The 19,069-nt window shown below is 40.5% G+C and overlaps 1 protein-coding gene across 6 annotated transcripts in view; it reads left to right on the forward strand.

The window, feature by feature from the left end:
- Window positions 1-19,069, forward strand: part of INPP4B (inositol polyphosphate-4-phosphatase type II B) — a 4,727,932-nt gene that overhangs the window by 3,488,699 nt on the left and 1,220,164 nt on the right. The window lies entirely within an intron of this gene.

Genomic DNA, 19,069 nt, shown 5'->3' on the forward strand with positions numbered 1-19,069 from the left:
GTAAAATAAACTGGACATAAGATAGAGGGGAGAAGAAGAAAATTTATGAAATGAACAAGGCAGGTAAGTCTTGGGGAGGAGAGATAGAGGATGAAGAAGGACCTGACAACATCCCAGGCTGCATTCTACATGAACTACAGAATGAACTGGCACCCCACCTAAGTACCATGTTCAGTCATAGCCTCACCTCAGGCTTTGTGCCCACTGAATGGCACACAGCAATGGTTATCCCACTCCACAAAGGGGGAGCCACCATGGACCCTGGGAACTACCGCCCCATTAGCCTGATGAGCCTGGTCTGCAAGGCTATGGAACATATCATCATGGAACTTATAAACAATGGGATTGGTAATCTCCAAACTCTGGACCCTACCCAGTTCGGGTTTGTAAAAGGCAGATCATGTCTCCTAAACCTGATAGACTTCTTTGAAGCAGTCACCAAAGCCATAAATAGGTTCATAGGTTCATAGGTAGGTACTAGGCTATCGGCCCAAGGGCCTACGTAAGCCTAGCCAATAAGGTTCCCTGGCTTACGCCACCCAAGAAAGTTATTTTCCTGTGCCACTCTCGAGCAGAGACACAGAAGTGATCCCCGGGGCGTATTTCCTATTTCCCATCCACTCATCAAGATTTTTCTTAAAGAGTGCTAATGAAGAACTTTGCTTGACATAGATGGGTAGCCATTTCCAGAGTATGGGAAGTCTCTGGGACAGGAATCTATCCCTCCAGCAAGTCCTGTTTATTGTGGTGACAAGGTTTAGGTCCCTAGAGCGTGTAGCTTAGAGGTATTGGGATTTCTTTAGGTGTAGCATGTCCAACAGCTCTGGGTTTGACATAGCTTTATTTGTTAGGCAGAGGTCACCTTGGAGTAGGCTGGAGTTGTTTGAGGCGGTCAGTGTAGGGCATTTGTTTGAGACCAGTAATCCTCTTTGTGAGGTACTTCTGTGGCCTTTCCAGCTGCTGCAGATGTCTTGTGAGGTACATTCCAAAAGGGGCATTGTACTCTATAATGGCTCTAATGAGTGTCGAGTAGAGGGGAATAATGACCTTTTTTTTCCTGGACGAGAACCCTTTTATGATGAGGTGTGCCATGTAGAAGGACTTCCTGACTACTGTGTGACTATCAAAGGAGAAACTACTGTCCACCTGGGTCCCAAGGTCTCTTATCACACATTCGGTGCTAAGTAGATTGCTGCCTATGTGGTAGTTCATGGGTAGAGATTTTTTACCAAAGGGGATGACACTGCACTTTTTGGCATTGAGCTTGAGGCCATGGCTCTGACACCAGGCATCTGTCTCAGCATGGCCCTTCTGTAGGATGTCCACATCATTTGGGGACTTGACTATGGATCCTAGTTTGCAGTCATCTGCGAACTTCGTTAGCCAGAGGCCTTCTGAGTTAGCCTGTACTTCAGAGAAGTAGATACCAAACAGGAGAGGTCCCAGGACATTACCCTGTGGTACTCCACTTGTCACTGCTTTGAGGTCAGATTTGGAGTCTGCAACTTGTACAGTGTGGGTTCTGTCAGTGAGCCAGTTTGCAACCCATCTTGTGACGTAGGGATTTATACCTAGTTTAGTGAGTTTAGCTATAATTCCAGAATGGGGGATGGTGTTGAAAGCCTTGTGAGGTCAAGATAGGCTGTGTGAACCACCTTACCCTCATCTATGGCTTTGGTGACTGCCTCAAAGAAGTCGATCAGGTTCAGGAGGCATGATCTGCCTTTCACAATCCTGAACTGGGTGGGATCCAGAGTTTGGAGGCTACCAATGTCTTTGTTTATGAGTTCCATGATGATACGTTGCAGACCAGGCTCGTCAGGCTAATAGGTCGATATTTCCGGGGATCAGTGGTGGCTCACCCTTTGTGAAGTGGGATAACTGTTGCTGTGTGCCATTCAGTGGGCACAAAGCCTGATGCAAGGCTATTATTGAACATGGTGCTTAAGTGGGGAGCCATTTCAGTCTGAAGTTCGTGTAAAACGCAGCCTGGGATGTTGTCTGGTCCCATGGATGCTGTGTTTTTGGCTTTAGAGAGTGCAGCTTTTACCTGTGTAGTTGTGATTACAGGGACTCTGCATTCTTCCTGTATAGATATGGGCCCTTTAGGGGGTGGGGTAAAGTTAGCACTGAACCTATCTGCCAGGATGTTGGCAATATCAGTTGGTTCTGTAATTTTCGTGCCATTCTGCTGTAATTCAGAGGGTGTTGCCATCGAGATTCTTGACATAGCTGTAGAATGCTTTGTGGTTGTCCTTAGAATTAGTGGTGATTTTGTTTTCATAGCTAGCTTTGGAGGATCTTATAAAGGATCTCAGCTTCTTACTGAGGCTGACCAGGGAGCTACTCCACTCATGGGATTTTACTCTCTTTTGCAACAGTTTCTTCCTTCTGTTTTACAGTTTGTTTATGGCAGGGGATCACCAGATTAGCTTCCTTTTTTGGAGGATAGCGTCTTGGTTCTGTTTGGGATAGATATGGGTAAGTTGGTTCACACAGCCTATCTAGATCTCACCAAGGCTTTCGACAGCATCCCCTACTCTGGAATTATAGATAAACTCACTAAACGAGGTATAAATCCCTATGTCACAAGATGGGTTGCCAGCTGGCTCACTGATGGAACCCACACTGTGAAAGTAGCAGACTCTAAATCCAAATTCAGACCAGTGACAACTGGAGTATCACAGGGTTCAGTCCTAGGTCCTTTCCTGTTTGGTATCTACTTCTCTGAAGTACAGGCTAACACAGAAGGTCTTTGGCTAACAAAGTTCGCAGATGACTGCAATCTAGGAGCCATAATCCAAACTCCTAATGATGTGGACATCCTACAAAAGGGCCTCACTGAGACAGATGCCTGGTTCCGGGATTTTCGCTCATTAGAGCTTTCAATTATATGAACTTTCATTCATATAATATAGATCCATGAGGGCACACTCCACTAGAGCAGTGTCTTCTTTTGGGGCTTTCTTTAAAGACTTGGACACTTGTTCTATCCTGGAGGTGGCTACCTGGTCCCCTTTTCATGCTTTCACTAAACATTATAAACTCGACATCATCCCTAAATCCAGGGCTGCTTTTGCTAGAGCTGTTCTACATGGCTTTGTAGAAAAAGCTTCTGCTCCTCCTCCTTCCCAGCTTTCCCAAGCATAAGTTTGGGCATTTTCCCTAAGGTGTTGAATACTGCAGCATATGAATAGAAGGACATAGGATCGTTGTGTAAAATCTTACCATAACCATAGATGTCCTTCTCTTCTATATGCTGCAGTATTACTAACCCTCCTGCCTTCCCCCTGATGCTTGCTTGTCTTTCCTGATGATATGTTTTTCACCTAGGCTCAGGCTGGTGCTTGGCAGCATTCAGTTCTGAGGTTGGTGTGTGGTGACGTCTGCTATATACCCGAAGTCCCTTTATGACCGACATACATGAGAGGATGTGCGCCATCGCACATACCTAGCAATAGCATGTAGACTTTTGTATACTGGCCAGACGTACGAGTTATTCATAAAAACAAGTCAGGAACCAAGCGAATAGCTGCACCTTCTTTTATTGCACACTTCTTCTGGTACCTCGGCTAACAAGCCTTCAAGGAATACAATCTTACACTATTGCAGCCTTTTTAAATCCCATCAGTTTTATATGCAAATGCATTTTATTCACCAAACATTTGGTTAATAAAAAACACCACCCAAACCTTAAAAGCATAGTTCCCTTAAGTGACAGACAAGACTAACATATTATAGAATGCACTGTGAAAAATACACTATAAAACCCCATTAATTTACCACAAGCTAAATACATAATTATAAACATTTCTTACTTTAAATCTATAAAAAATTAGTTTACATTACATAACTACCTTACCACTTTCATTATTATCTAGCAGAATTTATAACTTGACATTCACACTACAGCTACATAACATATACATACAAACAAACAAATAAATAAACATCTGAACATTAAATAAACTGATAACCTAAGATTAATTATATTCATTAAATATCCCAGTTTAACTCTAAATTCAACCCACGTGGGTGTAAGGTTACTAAATTGATAATAAATTTAGCTTCCAACTTTAATAACCTATGAATAAATCCCCCCCCCCCCATATTATTAGTTCCAAAGGGTCTAGCCAGAACACTGAAGGAAAAACTATCTAAATTTCCTTCATGGACACAACAAAAATGTTTGACCACTGGGCTGTCTAATCTCAAATTCCTAACATCACCCAAGTGTTCTAATATTCTGAACTTTACCTTCCTTTTTGTTTGCTCAATATACCACATTGTTGGTGTACATCCCCACCCAATGATATAAATGAACCCACAAGAGTCATATTTAAATGAATTTTTAATCCAACATTTCTTCCCAGACGTAGCCAGAGGCGAACTCTCATATGTGATGAATACTGGAGCATATAGAAGAGGACATCTATGATTATGGTAAGATTTTACACAACTATTCTTTCCTCTGTGTTCCCAGTCCCTTAGTACCCCCACATTATTATATATTCCTCTACATTACCTGTGTTTTAATACCCTCATATTCTTTTTTATTCCTCTGTGTTCCTAGTGCCTCAGTACCCCCACAGTATTATGTACTTGTTTATGTTCCTAGTGCCTCAGTACCCCCACATTATTATGTATTTCTCTTTGTTCCTAGTGCCTCAATCCCCCCACATTATTATGTATTTCTCTATGTTCCTAGTGCCTCAGTACCCCCACATTATGTATTTCTCTATGTTCCTAGTGCCTCAGTACCCCCACATTATTATGTATTTCTCTATGTTCCTAGCGTCTAAGTACCCCCACATTATGTATTTCTCTATGTTCCTAGTACCTCAGTACCCCCACATTATTATGTATTTCTCTATGTTCCTAGTGCCTAAGTACCCCCACATTATTATGTATTCCTCTGTGTTACCGTGCACTGCACCCCAGTGCCTCAGTACCCCCATTATGTACTTGTCTATGTTCCTAGCTCAGTACCCCACATTATTATGAATTTCTATGTTCCTAGCTGCCTAAGTACCCCCACATTATGTATTTCTATGTTCCTAGTACCTCAGTACCCCACATTATTATGTATTTCTATGTTCCTAGTGCCTAAGTACCCCCACATTATTATGTATTCCTCTGTGTTACCGGTACCCCAGTGCCTCAGTACCCCCCATTATGTACTTGTCTATGTTCCTAGCGCCTCAGTACCCCCACATTATTATGAATTTCTCTATGTTCCTAGCGTCTAAGTACCCCCACATTATGTATTTCTCTATGTTCCTAGTACCTCAGTACCCCCACATTATTATGTATTTCTCTATGTTCCTAGTGCCTAAGTACCCCCACATTATTATGTATTCCTTCAGGCCCCAGTGCCTCAGTACCCATTATGTACTTGTCTATGTTCCTAGTGCCTCAGTACCCCCACATTATGTATTTCTCTATGTTCCTAGTACCTCAGTACATTATTATGTATTTCTATGTTCCTAGTGCCTAAGTACCCCCACATTATTATGTATTCCTCTGTGTTCCCCATTATGTACTTGTCTATGTTCCTAGCGCCTCAGTACCCCCACATTATTATGAATTTCTCTATGTTCCTAGCGTCTAAGTACCCCCACATTATGTATTTCTCTATGTTCCTAGTACCTCAGTACCCCCACATTATTATGTATTTCTCTATGTTCCTAGTGCCTAAGTACCCCCACATTATTATGTATTCCTCTGTGTTACCGGTACCTCGGTACCCCAGTGCCTCAGTACCCCCCATTATGTACTTGTCTATGTTCCTAGTGCCTCAGTACCCCCACATTATGTATTTCTCTATGTTCCTAGTGCCTCAGTACCCCCACATTATTATGTATTTCTCTATGTTCCTAGTGCCTAAGTACCCCCACATTATTATGTATTCCTCTGTGTTACCGGTACCCCAGTGCCTCAGTACCCCCCATTATGTACTTGTCTATGTTCCTAGCGCCTCAGTACCCCCACATTATTATGAATTTCTCTATGTTCCTAGCGTCTAAGTACCCCCACATTATGTATTTCTCTATGTTCCTAGTGCCTCAGTACCCCCACATTATTATGTATTTCTCTATGTTCCTAGTGCCTAGGTACCCCCACATTATGATGTATTCCTCTGTGTTACCAGTGCCTCAGTACCCCACATTATGTACTTGTCTATTTCCTAGTGCTTCAGTACCCCCACATTATTATGTATTTCTCTATGTTCCTAGTGCCTTAGTAACCCCACATTATTATGTATTTCTCTATGTTCCTAGTACCTCAATACCCCCACATTATTATGTATTTCTCTATGTTCCTAGTGCCTCAGTACCCCCACATTATTATGTATTTCTCTATGTTCCTAGTGCCTTAGTAACCCCACATTATTATGTATTTCTCTATGTTCCTAGTACCTCAGTACCCCCACATTATTATGTATTTCTCTATGTTCCTAGTGCCTCAGTACCCCCACATTATTATGTATTTCTCTATGTTCCTAGTGCCTAAGTACCCCCACATTATTATGTATTCCTCTGTGTTACCAGTACCTCAGTACCCCACATTGTTATGCACTTGTCTATATTCCTAGTGCCTCAGTACCCCCACATTATAAACAGAAAAATCCTGGAAGAACACCGCTGGATGCTTCAAGTAGTAAAAATAAGAACTTTTAATAAAAGCTGGTACAAAACAATTTTTACTACTTGAAGCTGTTTTGTACCAGCTTTTATTAAAAGTTCTTATTTTTACTACTTGAAGCATCCAGCGGTGTTCTTCCAGGATTTTTCTGTTTTTGCTTCGCTTGTGTGTGCCTTTGGAGGAACCATTTCAGCACCTAGCATTGATTATTGGACTTACCCCCACATTATGTATTTCTCTATGTTCCTAGTGCCTCAGTACCCCCACAGTATTATGTATTTCTCTATGTTCCTAGTGCCTCAGTACCCCCACATTATGTTTTCCTGTATGAACTCTTGGCCTCAGTGCTACCATTTTATTATATATTTCTGTATGTTCCCTGGGCCTCAGTACCCCCACATTATTATATATGCTTGTATGTTCCCAGTGCCTTAGTACCCCCATATTATTATATATATTCCTCTGCTGTGATTCAGTAAGCATTTCTCTAGCTCAGTTTTATGTTAGTGGCCCTCTTAACCTCTTTACCATTTTACAGATTCTTCAGTTGTGTGGTCACCCTAGTCCTAGATGGCTACATCACTAAGACCTTGTTGAAAATTATATGTCCTCTGAGACAGCAGTATGGTGTGTTTTAATTGTTTTATTTGTAGGATTGTGACAGTCTCCTTGTAGAGAAAAGTAAAGAAAAAATAAATAAATGATGCAGAACAGAGGGACACTATCTCAGTAGTAGAGCTAAGGCAATATGAAATAAAAGTGTTGGGGGGGGGGCAGCCACTTTGTGTGGTGTAAAGACTTCCTTTATACATAACTACAGATATAAATAACATGAAAGTGGTCAATAGCAGGGGGATACAATATGCATATAAGAATATACCTAATTTCATCACATTTTTAATATTTGTCAGTAGTAATGGGTGTATATTAAAAAGTATTTTAATTTCATATATGAGCATTGCTTTCTAAATGTTGGTGTGGTTGGTATGGTGCGGATGAGTTAAGACCTTTAACAATTTTAATCTATTAGATTCTGCTTATTAGGTTGCAATGAGGATTATTCTGGAAATTACATGGCAGTCCTAGTTACATGATGTTGCAAAATAAAATAGCTAGAATCAGGAATGTATGCGAGTGTTCCTCAAGTATGTAAGTACTCTAGAAGATGTTTTCTTATGATACAGAATGGAAAAAAAAAATTTAAGGAAGCAAGACCCCAGAACATTTTTTTCCGTACTGCTGTATTGTAACCATTTTCTATCAGGACTTAATTTTCTGCCAGAGGCTGGGTAAAATCGAATGTTCATTTCATTAGAAGCGTAATATATGCCCATTTGTTTTCCTTCTGATAAGCATGATAAGTTGCGATGTTCTGCTACATTGCCATGAAACCTTTAGACCTCAGTTTGTTGCTTGTGCAGTCATACAGCAGAATGTGAGTGTATGCCTAATAAATATATAATTATGTTCTTTGATTCTGCTAACATAATGTCTTATACTAATTGCTTTAATTAAAAATTGTTTACTGCTGTTGAGAAAGGGTTTTCTGAGGTCATTGCACTTATATGGAATAATAATGTTTATCATTTCAGTTTTGTTTAACTGAAGCAACAGTAATTTGTCAGCATAGTGCAAATGAAGAAAAAATATCGGGTCTTAACGTAGGACTTTGTAACTATATCATTTTGCTGACTTGCTCAGTTTGATATATAGTTGATTTAGATAGTTTAAATGTATGTTATACTGAAATAAGTTAGTGGGCTATTCATTTTGAACAGTGTTACTGCTGTGTGAATGATTGTATTGGTGACTGAATAATCCCAGGTAGAACAGATTGGAGGACAACTATACCTTGCACATCACAAGACACTGAAAATGGACACGGCTTCAGTGACAAACATGAATTGGTAAGCAACACGCTTAAGAGTTTTTCTGTAACATCATTTAAAATCAGCCTACTTTATACCAGAAATAAAAATGGAGTGGTGTTTACAAGTCATATCTAGTTTCCTTTGATTATCTCTTGTTTAGATGCAGGATAACATATTTAGTCATCTGTCCAGTGTTTTCATCGAGTCATAAAGTTTCAAAAGCCTTTGCTTGTGATGACCTTTGTTCATTGTGATTATTGCATCTGTTCCTTTCCCATAAAATGATCACAGCTGCAAAGAGATTACTAAAAAATGTTCACATTCGGGTCTATATTATATCATCGAACACTTAAAAAAGCAAACGCTGATTGATCGACCTGATTTAAGCGAAAGCTTACAATCTCGAACTGTCAGATCAGCGATTTTTTTCCCAGGGAAAAAAATCGCTGATCCAAAACACATACACACAACACAAGTACACCAAACAAACAGAAATCCACACACATACACCTATAGTCTGATACCTAACCCTACACTAAACTATGCACACACCACTAACTACCCACTTACCTTAGCCCAAACCCTAACCCTAAGGTCCGTCACTATCACACACTGACCTCACCCGCTCCCTAACCCTAACTCACTTAAATCTGCCCTAACCCTCATGTCCACTCAATTGCACACACACCTAACCCGAGCCCTAACCCTAACTCACCTAAATCACCCTAACACTCACATCCACACAATCGTACACTTACCTGAATCCGACTGGTAACTTTCCACCATAACACTGAAAATACCGAAGCAACAGAAACGGGCAACCAAATTCTTTCCCTAGGAAAAAATTTGAGTTTCTGCTGCTTCGATATTTTGCAGTTCCGCGAAAATAAGTTCGATCAATCAGCGTTTGCTTTTTTAAGCGTTCGAGGATATAATATAGACCCTCACATTCTTAAAACTTTTAAAATCTACCCTACTGAATAATTAATTGTAATGCTATAATATTAATCCAGTTATAGTGCCCATGTTGTTCATCATATTGATTACTGCTGCAGTAGCTTTAGCTTTATGTGTTAATATCCTGCCAAAGTTATTATGGCCAGACAGCTTCCAAAGCTTCAGGGCACCTTCCATGCACCCAAACTGTCAAGCAGCTTGAGCTGAGCTGACTAAAAGACAAGTTTGGGTGAGAAGCTCTTCAAAGCATTACTGCTGCAGAGTAGTATGTTTCTCATAAGCTTTCGAGGATCGATGGTCAGCTTGTGCTTTCCTTTGCTGGGCAGATAAGTTCCCTTTGGGGAAAAAACGTTGATTTTCTTAAATGTATTGATGTTTTATCACTTTCATCTTCAGGAAAGTTATTTTAAAGAAGGGGTGTTATGTTTTAATGGACTGTCTTGAGACAATTAAGTACTTTTAAATAAAGCACGTGTTTTTTGTCTGTTTACAAATAGTGTTAACTAACTGAAAACATATTTTCTGTGGAGAAATTATATTTATTTTTACTTGCTAGGGCCGGCATAGTGTTTGAAAGTGCTTTTTAGTGTGTTTTCGTCTGTCAGAAATAAAGGTTACTTTTGTGGACTGGTAGTTTTACTGGCACTTGCTGCTCATCTTCTCCTGGTAAGAGACCATATTTTTGGCTTGACTATGGAACAGACTACCTGTCCTCCAGTCGGTTCTTCTTCTAACCACAAAAAGAAAAAGTTAAGCAAGCAGTCTTTGCCACCACAGCAGACTAACAATTTGCCTCAGCCACAGATGGGTGACTCTGCTATGGCCATTTGTTATACCTCAGACCACTCATCTTTCACCTCAGATCCCACTGGTATAACACTTACAGCCACTATGGACTGGGGTTTAGCCACATCCTCTACAGCTATTGACATTTCCTTAGTGGGCCACTCTTGTTGCTCCTGGGAGAGGGAACAGGGAAGGTTTCCCTGGTGTGCTGGAGTGCTGTGCCCATCTGTGGGGAAGCAGCTGCTGCCATTAATAACTTAGTTCACCTCATTTTTCCTGTCAAAAAGAAGCAGAATAACAAGCACGTATCTACTGCTCCTCAAATTTCTTTAGACAGGAGCAGTTGGTCTGGTGCAGGGTTTTATTTAGGCTATTGATCCGTCTTGTAAAGTAGTTCCTGGCAAAAGAAAGATGGATTCCTCTTTTGCTGAAGAAATTTAAGGTTCTGAATCTAAACAGGAAGATGGAGGAGTGAATTCAGTTTTTTTTGCCTCAGATTTCTGATTCAAACTCAGGGGAGAGCCCCGCATATTATTCTTCCTGTGGGTTTTGGTTCCTTGAGGCTACCACTAGAACTTTCCAGTGTATTCAGTGGAAGAACACTAAGGTTTCTCAGTCCCTCAGAAAATACTATGAGTTTTACAGAAGTATTTTCCAGAATCTACACCCATTCTTCTTGTTCTTTCAGCTTTAGCGGACATGTGTGTTACTGTCCGCAGTTTTCCTGTTAGTAAGCCAGCTGCCCTTAAAAAGGCAGATAGGATGTATAAAATTCCTCAGTCTTTTAAAATGTTTATATACTATTCCCAAACTTGGCCCACAGCTATAGTTTCAGTTAATCCCACTGTTGCTAAGCACTTAGTTAATTCCAATCCTACTCTTTCTGGTAAGGATGGAAAGTTATTGCTAGGTAATGGGGGGGGGGGGGAGTGCATACTTCTGCAGCTTTGGTTTTTAGAATTTTGATATTTTTCATATGTTAAAGCTTGTTCTGACAAATTGTGAAAGTATGAAGAATGTTTTATCTGTGGTTTCTTTTTGTGAGGAAAAGTCTGCTATAAATAACTTAGCTTCTTCTTTCACACAGGTCACCAGTCATTGTTTGGAGTGTGTTATATGACTTTTCTTCCAGGGCTATGGCCACTGGTTCTGTTTTAAGGAGGCTGGCATAGCTGCATTCTTAGAACCTTTCAGGTGTTAAAAATGAGATTTATAAATTCTCCATTGGATTGAGATTTAGTGTTTGACCCCTCTCTGGCAGGGGTGATCAAAAAGTGAGATGAAAGGCATAAGCTGATCCAGGAATCTCTTTAAGATTTTTCAACTCTCCTTTTCCAAATTGTTCAAGGGATTTCCTTTCTCCTCTTCAATTTGTGGCAGAAAACAGAATAAACAGTCTCCTTTTTCTCTTTGGCAACAGATTGCTTCAGACAAGTGAGTATTATTGAAAGTCATTCATCAAGATTACAGATGGCAATGGGAGAAAATTTCTCTTTTATAGTGGGTATTCCTTATCAATTAGATCAGACTCTTTTGCTTCCACCTGTTCTTCATTACATGCTGTCCCAAAGACTGATAGAGCCAGTTCCTCCTTCCTAAGTGGAGAAGGGTTTTAATTCAAAGATGTTCCTCATGCCAAAGAAAGAAACTGCTAAGAGACCAGTTTTGGATCTTTCTTTCCTAAACCTGTTTGTGATAGTGCCCTAATTCAAAATTATGTCATTTCACAGCCTGTTATCTTTTCTTGTTCTTTCAAGTTTCCTGTTAGCACTAGACTTAGAAGATGTTTATCATCACATCCCAGTCCATCTAGACTTCAATCATTTCTTAAGGTTTTAAATGTCTTCATCACATTATCAGTTCACTGGGTTAACCTTTGAACTTTCCACTGCACCAAGAGTGTTCACAATGTGTCTAGCTGAATTTATAGCTCATTGCAGGCTACAGGGCATCTAAATGTTTCCATAGTTAGATGACTTTCTTATCTTTGCAGAGTCATTTTCAAAGTGTTAGAAAGCTCTCTCTTGGATGAGACATACAAGCTGGGATTCCAGGAGAGCAGTCAAAAATCTTTCTTAACTCCCTCACACAGGATTGTGTTCCTGAGATGTTAACAAGGCACCTCAGTTCAAAGAACCTTTCTTCCAGAAAAAAAAATAGACTATTTTTTAGAAATATTTATAAAATTTTTCACTCAGACTTTGGCCAGAGAATACCTCAGGATTTTGGTTCTCCTAGCATCTATGATTTTCATTATAATCCTGGCAAGACTCAACATGAGAAAGATACATTGGTATCTGAAGTCTCTTTTATCACATTAACACCCTTTATCTTTGCAAATTCCAGTGTTGGTGTTTGTCAGAAGAGAAATAATTTTTAGAGACAACAGATACCCTTAAATCTAGGTCTCTCCTTCTCTTTTCTTGCTCCATATCAGCCAGTCAGCACAGACGCTTTGAACTTTGCTTGGGGAGCAATTTCAGGAGGAATATAATGCAGAGATGTGGGACATCAAGTGCACTCAACACTTTGAATCATCTTTAGCCCCAGGACCGCTTCAAAGAGGTTTCAAATGGTATCATAGTCTTGTGGTACATCAACAACCAGGGGGAAACTAGGCCATATCCTTTTTTGCGGATCAGTCATGTTATCTTGTGATATAGCTTCAGAGCACAATCTCACTCTACAGGCATCCTACATTTCATTAGAGCAAAACTATGTGGCAGACAAGCTGAGCAGGACCAGGACTGACCCTCACAAATGGAAACTAGATCAGGAGGTCTTCCAACATCTGATCTCTCTGTGGGGAGCTCCTCAAGTAAGCCTTTCTGCCTCAGTTTTGAAAAATCAACTAGCAAGATTCTGTTTCAGGACTTTATGCAAGAAGGCCTGGAAGACAGATGCCTTTTCTTTTCTTTGGAAAGTAATGTTCCTGTATGCTTTTCCAACATTTCCACTAATATCCAGGGTGCTATTAACGATTCAGAAGAAATCCCCATGATCATTGTAGTGCCTCCCTTCTGTCCTAGGCAACTGTAGCTCTCCCTTCTTTCAGAAGTGGCCAGGAGCAGTTACCACAAGCTTCCTCACAGACTGGATCTGCTCGCACAAGAACAGGATGTTTGATACAGTCCAGCATCATTCATTTCCAATTCACTGCCTGGATGATAAAGTCTTAATTCCTTTTAGACACCTGTTTCCTGAAGACGTGCAGCAGGTACTAATGGATCAGCAAACTAAAAGGTTTTTCTAGTTGGTGTCAATGACATAACCAGCACTCATTCAGGGCTAGTTTTTCTCTGGTTTTACAATATGTGTGCGAGGTACTGTCTTATGGTCTTTCTTATTCCTGTATTAAGGTATACTTATTGGCCATTTCAGCATAGCTGTCAGCAGATCCTCCTCTTCAAGGCAGTCTCATGTCAAAATGTTCTTGAAAGGGGTTATGCATAAGAGACTGTCAAGTAAACCAGTGGCCCCTTCTTGGGATGTTAATTTTGTGTTAGAAATGCTAACACTTGCTCCATTTGAACCAGCTAATCTGGCTGACATGAGGTGCTTAACATGGAAAACAATTTTACTGATTTCTCTGACCTCTGCAAGAAGGGTATCTGAAAATACAAGCTCTTATGATGAATCAATCCTACCTCATTTTCCATTGGGACAGGGTTTCTTTGAGAACTAATCCTTTTAGCCTGAAGTGGTATCCAAGTTTACTCTAAGCCAAACATTCCATCTACCTGTTTTCTTTACTGAATCTAAAAAATGAAGGAGAAAGGACACTCCATACCTTGGATATCCAGAGATAAGTCAGGTACTATCTTATCTGAACTATGTCACTCAGATCTTCTGATAAATTATTTATTTCTTGTGACGGTAAGAAGAAGGGACAACCTGTGTCAAAACAGACTATTTCCAAGTGGCTGTTACCTTTTGTTATATCCAGCATAACAAATCTATTCCAGGCAGGGCCAAGGCCCTGTCTACCAGGGCTTAGGTTTCATCTGTAACTTTTTGGAAATGGGATGTTTTAGAAATATTCTAGAAGCCATTACTTGGTTCTGTGTACATGCTTTTGCAAAGCACTGTAATCTTGATTCCTTCTCTAGGTCCATATCAACCTTTGCTAGGATCATCCTCCAGGGGTTCCAGGACTGTTCTCCTTCCACCTCTCAAGCAATCATCTGACCAGATTTGTAAATGAACATAAGTAAGTGAAGACAGTCACCTGACCAAGTTTTAGAGGTGAACATCACTGAACAGTCACATAACCAAATTTTACTGAATGAGATGAGGCACCTGACCAGGTTCTTAAGTGAACATAATTGAATGAGGTCAGTCACCTGTCCAGGTTTTAAATGAACATCAGTGATTGGGAGCTGTCACCTGACCAGATTTTTAAGTGAATGTAACTGAATGAGAGCAGTCACTTGACCAGGATTTCAATTGCTAATGATGAACTGTCCATTAATCATCACATATCATTTGCAGTAAGGAAGTCTTTTTGAGTGTCTAATTAATTATCAAAGGTATATCCTCAGTATCCAAAGAGATTTGAGCCCTCCTATATTCCTCCCTCATTAGGTTGCTCACTCAATGCAGTGCTCCATTTGGTATGCGTCTTACCAAATATGCCCCAACTTGAAAGACCTATGCATGTCTTAACCAAGAGAATTTCAGGGATAGGTTCCCTTAACCTTTAAGTGTAAGCAGGGCCTTGGGAAATGAAACATTTACAGGTAGTGTCCTGGGAGATGAACCATTTACAGGCTGCCTGCCTCCATTAGAGACATAGGTGACAAACCAGGGATGGATTTCCTGTTCCCCATCCAACTGCCAAGTTACACTTGAATTGGGTTAAGGAGGAACTCTGCTTCACATGGATCGGTAGCCTGTTCCAGAGAAGAGGTAGTCTCTGGGATGCATACCTGTCTCTCCAGCAGGTCCTGTTGATGTCACAGGTGAGGTTTAAGTCTTTAGAATGGGTAATTCTGGTGCTGTTTGTTTTGTGAATATGCAGGAGGTCTGCTAGGGCGGGGTCTGACAATGCCCTGTATGCCAGACATAGATCTCCCCTAACAGCCTGTTGGAAACAGAATACAGGGATAGGGCCTTGAGCTGGTCTGCATAGGACATGTTTCTTATGCCCTATATTCTGTTAGTGAGGGACCTCTGTGGACATTCCAACTGTTGGATGTGCCTTGTTAGATACATACCAAAAGGTGTAATGTACTCAGTGATAAGTCTGACGAATGCCAAATACAGTGGAAAAATTACTTCTTTTTACCTAGATGGTATTCCTTTGTTTATAAGTTGCACAAAATGGAAAGATTTTCTCATTGCTGTAAACGCCTGATGGTCAAAGGCTAGATTACTGTGTATGTGTATCCGTAGTGTTGGTCAAATCTTAGGAGTGTTTTGTCAGTATGATAGTTACCAGGTATAGATGATTTACCAAAGGACACTATTATGCATTTCTTGACGTTTAGTTTTAGTTCATGGCTGTGACACCAGTTATTTGTCTGTCAACCCGTTCTGGTGAAATTTGTGTCTGTGGGAGATTCTATGATATGATCAAGAGACCACTCTGCTTCACCAGGGATGGCCTGCATCTCTTCCCTCTGGCATTTTGATTATTGGCAAAGACATTGTCTACTTCCATCGTGCCTTTTTTAGTCAGTGCCAACCTGATAAACCTACCAACATAAAACAAGTAAAGGAACATGTAAAGGTGTTACTGATCAATGCTAGGAGCCTGAACAAGAAACTCCCCTCCCTACAAGCCGTTCTTACCATGGAGGACGTTGACAATTGTGTAGTGACTGAGACATGGGTTAAAATAGTGGAGAGCACGCTGGCTGTGCAGGGCTATAACGTCTTTCACACATTTAGACTAACTACTCCGCAGGAGGGGAAAAAGGTGGAAGCGTCTCAGTCTACCTCCAGAAGAGACTCACACCAAGGCCAGTAAAGTAGCATGATGCATTAGAGCTTCTTCATGTCCTAACAACCATCAGAAAGGTCCTGTATCATATATTAGGTAGCTTTAAAACTCCCACTATGACAAAAGAAAGCCATAGTTCCTGTCTATAGAAACTGGAATTACTCAGTATTAAACCCAGTTCCACTTACCTAGGTGATCTAAACTTTACAGCTATATACTGGGGAAACCTACAATCACCATTATTACAAAAGCACAGAGATTCCTGGACTTTGTCAGTGCAAATGCCCTGAAAGAGTTATAGTACCCACAATAACATCTTGGATCTTGTCTTTACTAGTGTGGGAGTATCTTGCACCATCCCTTGTGTATCTTCATCATTTGTTAGGTTTGACCATAAAGCAGTCTCCTTCAAAATAAAACTTAAATCTGAGATCCCATCCACCCAAGGTACCTTTAGAAATTTCTTTAAGAAAAAGCTCCCTACTCCTAAGTGATACATTGGAAAGTTTCATATCCCCACCAAACCCATTTCATTACACTGTGTATGCAGAGACATACACCACCACACTATACCAGCATGTACACATCTGCATAAATGCAGTACCTTGCAGGAACAAGTGCAGGGCGGGCCCCAGAAACAAACCCACATGATGGAACCGTAATATGAAGAAGCTTTATAATAAAAAAAAAAGACTTCTGACCAAAAATAAGAACAGCACTTCCCAAAATGTTAGCATCATTGTCGCTGAAATAAACAACTCAGGAACTTAATAAAATCCAGCAAAGTCAAGTTTGTGGCTAAAATAGCTACCTTAGCCAAAGACGATCTCAAGATATTTTTTTAGTTATGCTGAGTGGCTCACAGACAGGATGCAGGTAATCAAAACAGAGGAAATACCTCCACAAAAACACCATGCATCAGTGGGGTCCACCAGTTCTCTTTACTGGGACCTCTTCTGTTTGGCATTTAGTTTTCTGATGTGCAGAGCTAATTGTGAATGATGTTACCTACACTGAGGCTGAACATGTAGCAAATGTACTGGCCAAAAAAATTATCTGTAACAGTTCTCATCTCTTAATGCCATATGTCTCTCAAGATATACCTGAAACTGGCTCACCCCCTGCTATCACACAAGACCAAATCCTAAAAGTGCTATCAAAAATTAAAAATATTGCATCTATGGGTCCTGACAATATCTCTGGATGCATCTTAAATAGCATGAAGCACAACTTAACCAAACCCTTAACAATACTGTTCAGTCCCAGTCTCCATACAGGTTTTGTTCTAAGTGAATGGAGAGCAGCTACATTCATTCCCTTGCATAAGACTCAGGCAATTTCAGATCCATAAGTCTGACCAGCATAATATGCAAAGCTAGACTTATCATGGGATTTATCAAACAGGACATAGGGAACCTGCAAACATCTGACCTATATCAGTGTGGATTCATCAAGGGCAGGTCATGCTTACTCATACTAGTGGATTTTTTTTAAAGGTCAAGAAAGCAATAGAAGGCAAAACAGTACATACCACATACCTCAACCTGGCCAAAGCTTTTGACACAATTCCCCAATCAGGCATAGTAGAAAAGCTAATAAACAGGGAATAAACCCATTTCACCTGCTGGATTGCGGACTGGCTCACAGATAGGATGCAGATAATCAAAACAGAGGAAGTTACCTCCACAAAGACACCATGCATCAGTGGGGTCCACCGGGTCTCTTTACTGGGACCTCTTCTGTTTGGCATGTAGTTTTCTGAAGTAAAAGTCAATACCAGAGGGCCCTGGCTGACTATATTTGCAGATGACTGCAAGAATGTTTGTCTCAAATAAATTACTGGTACCAAAATCATGGCCTGAAACTGAATGCCAAAAAATGTATTATTGTATCCTTTGTTAAGTCATCTACCCCATGGAACTACCACATTGACAATATGACCCTAAGAGTTGACCCAGTTGTTCGGGATTTGGAAACACATGTGGACAGTGACCAAACTTTTGACCAACATGTGTCTGCTGTTGTAAAAAAGCCCTTCTATATTGCACAGCTTGTAAATAAAGGGATTGTGTCTAGATCTAGGGCTGTCATTGTCTTCCTTTACTCAGCCCGGATTAGGTCAGTCATTGAATATAATCCCCCCTTTGTTATGTATCTCTCCAGACACATACAACAACTCAAATGCTCACAGAGATACTTTATTGAAAAGATACAAGGCGTACATAACATGTCCTACATGGACCAACTCAGAGCCCTGTCACTATACTCAGTATTCTGCAGACTGCTAAGAGGTGACCTGTGTCTGGCATACAAGGCATCTTCTGTTTCATTAGTGATGGATTTATTGCACATCAGCAAGTTACTAGGGATCTAAACCTCTTCTACAACATCAAAAGAACAATTTGTAGGGACAGGTATATCTCGCTGTGGAACAGACTCTCCACCCACATAAAACAAAGTTCATCCCTATCCATATTCAAGACCAATGTGCCTCTGTGGATGGGAAACAGAAAACTTACCCCAGGACTGTCCCCTGTAGTACTAATTTACAGAGGCAGCTCCTAAATGCTTTATCCCATGCATGGGTCCCCTCGGATTATCTGTGGTATGATCCCATTTATTCTCAGTAGGGGTAATATATAATTATTGATCATGGGATGGTTAAGGCCAATCTATAACCAAATGGGATAGGTTATTTCGAACACAAAAAGGGAAATTGGCTAGGTTTAAAATGTCACACAAGGGTAGTTAGCCTAGTGCTTACCTATGAACCTATATGAGGTGTTGATATCTCTGGATCAAGCAAGTCTTCCTTAATAATCACTGACAAACTATCAAGAAAGAAGTTTACCTTTTTGTTCCACCA

The sequence above is a fragment of the Protopterus annectens genome, chromosome 2.part1 (genome assembly GCF_019279795.1).
Source record: "Protopterus annectens isolate FY-2018-M chromosome 2.part1, PAN1.0, whole genome shotgun sequence".
In the NCBI taxonomy this organism is placed as follows: Eukaryota; Metazoa; Chordata; order Ceratodontiformes; family Protopteridae; genus Protopterus; species Protopterus annectens.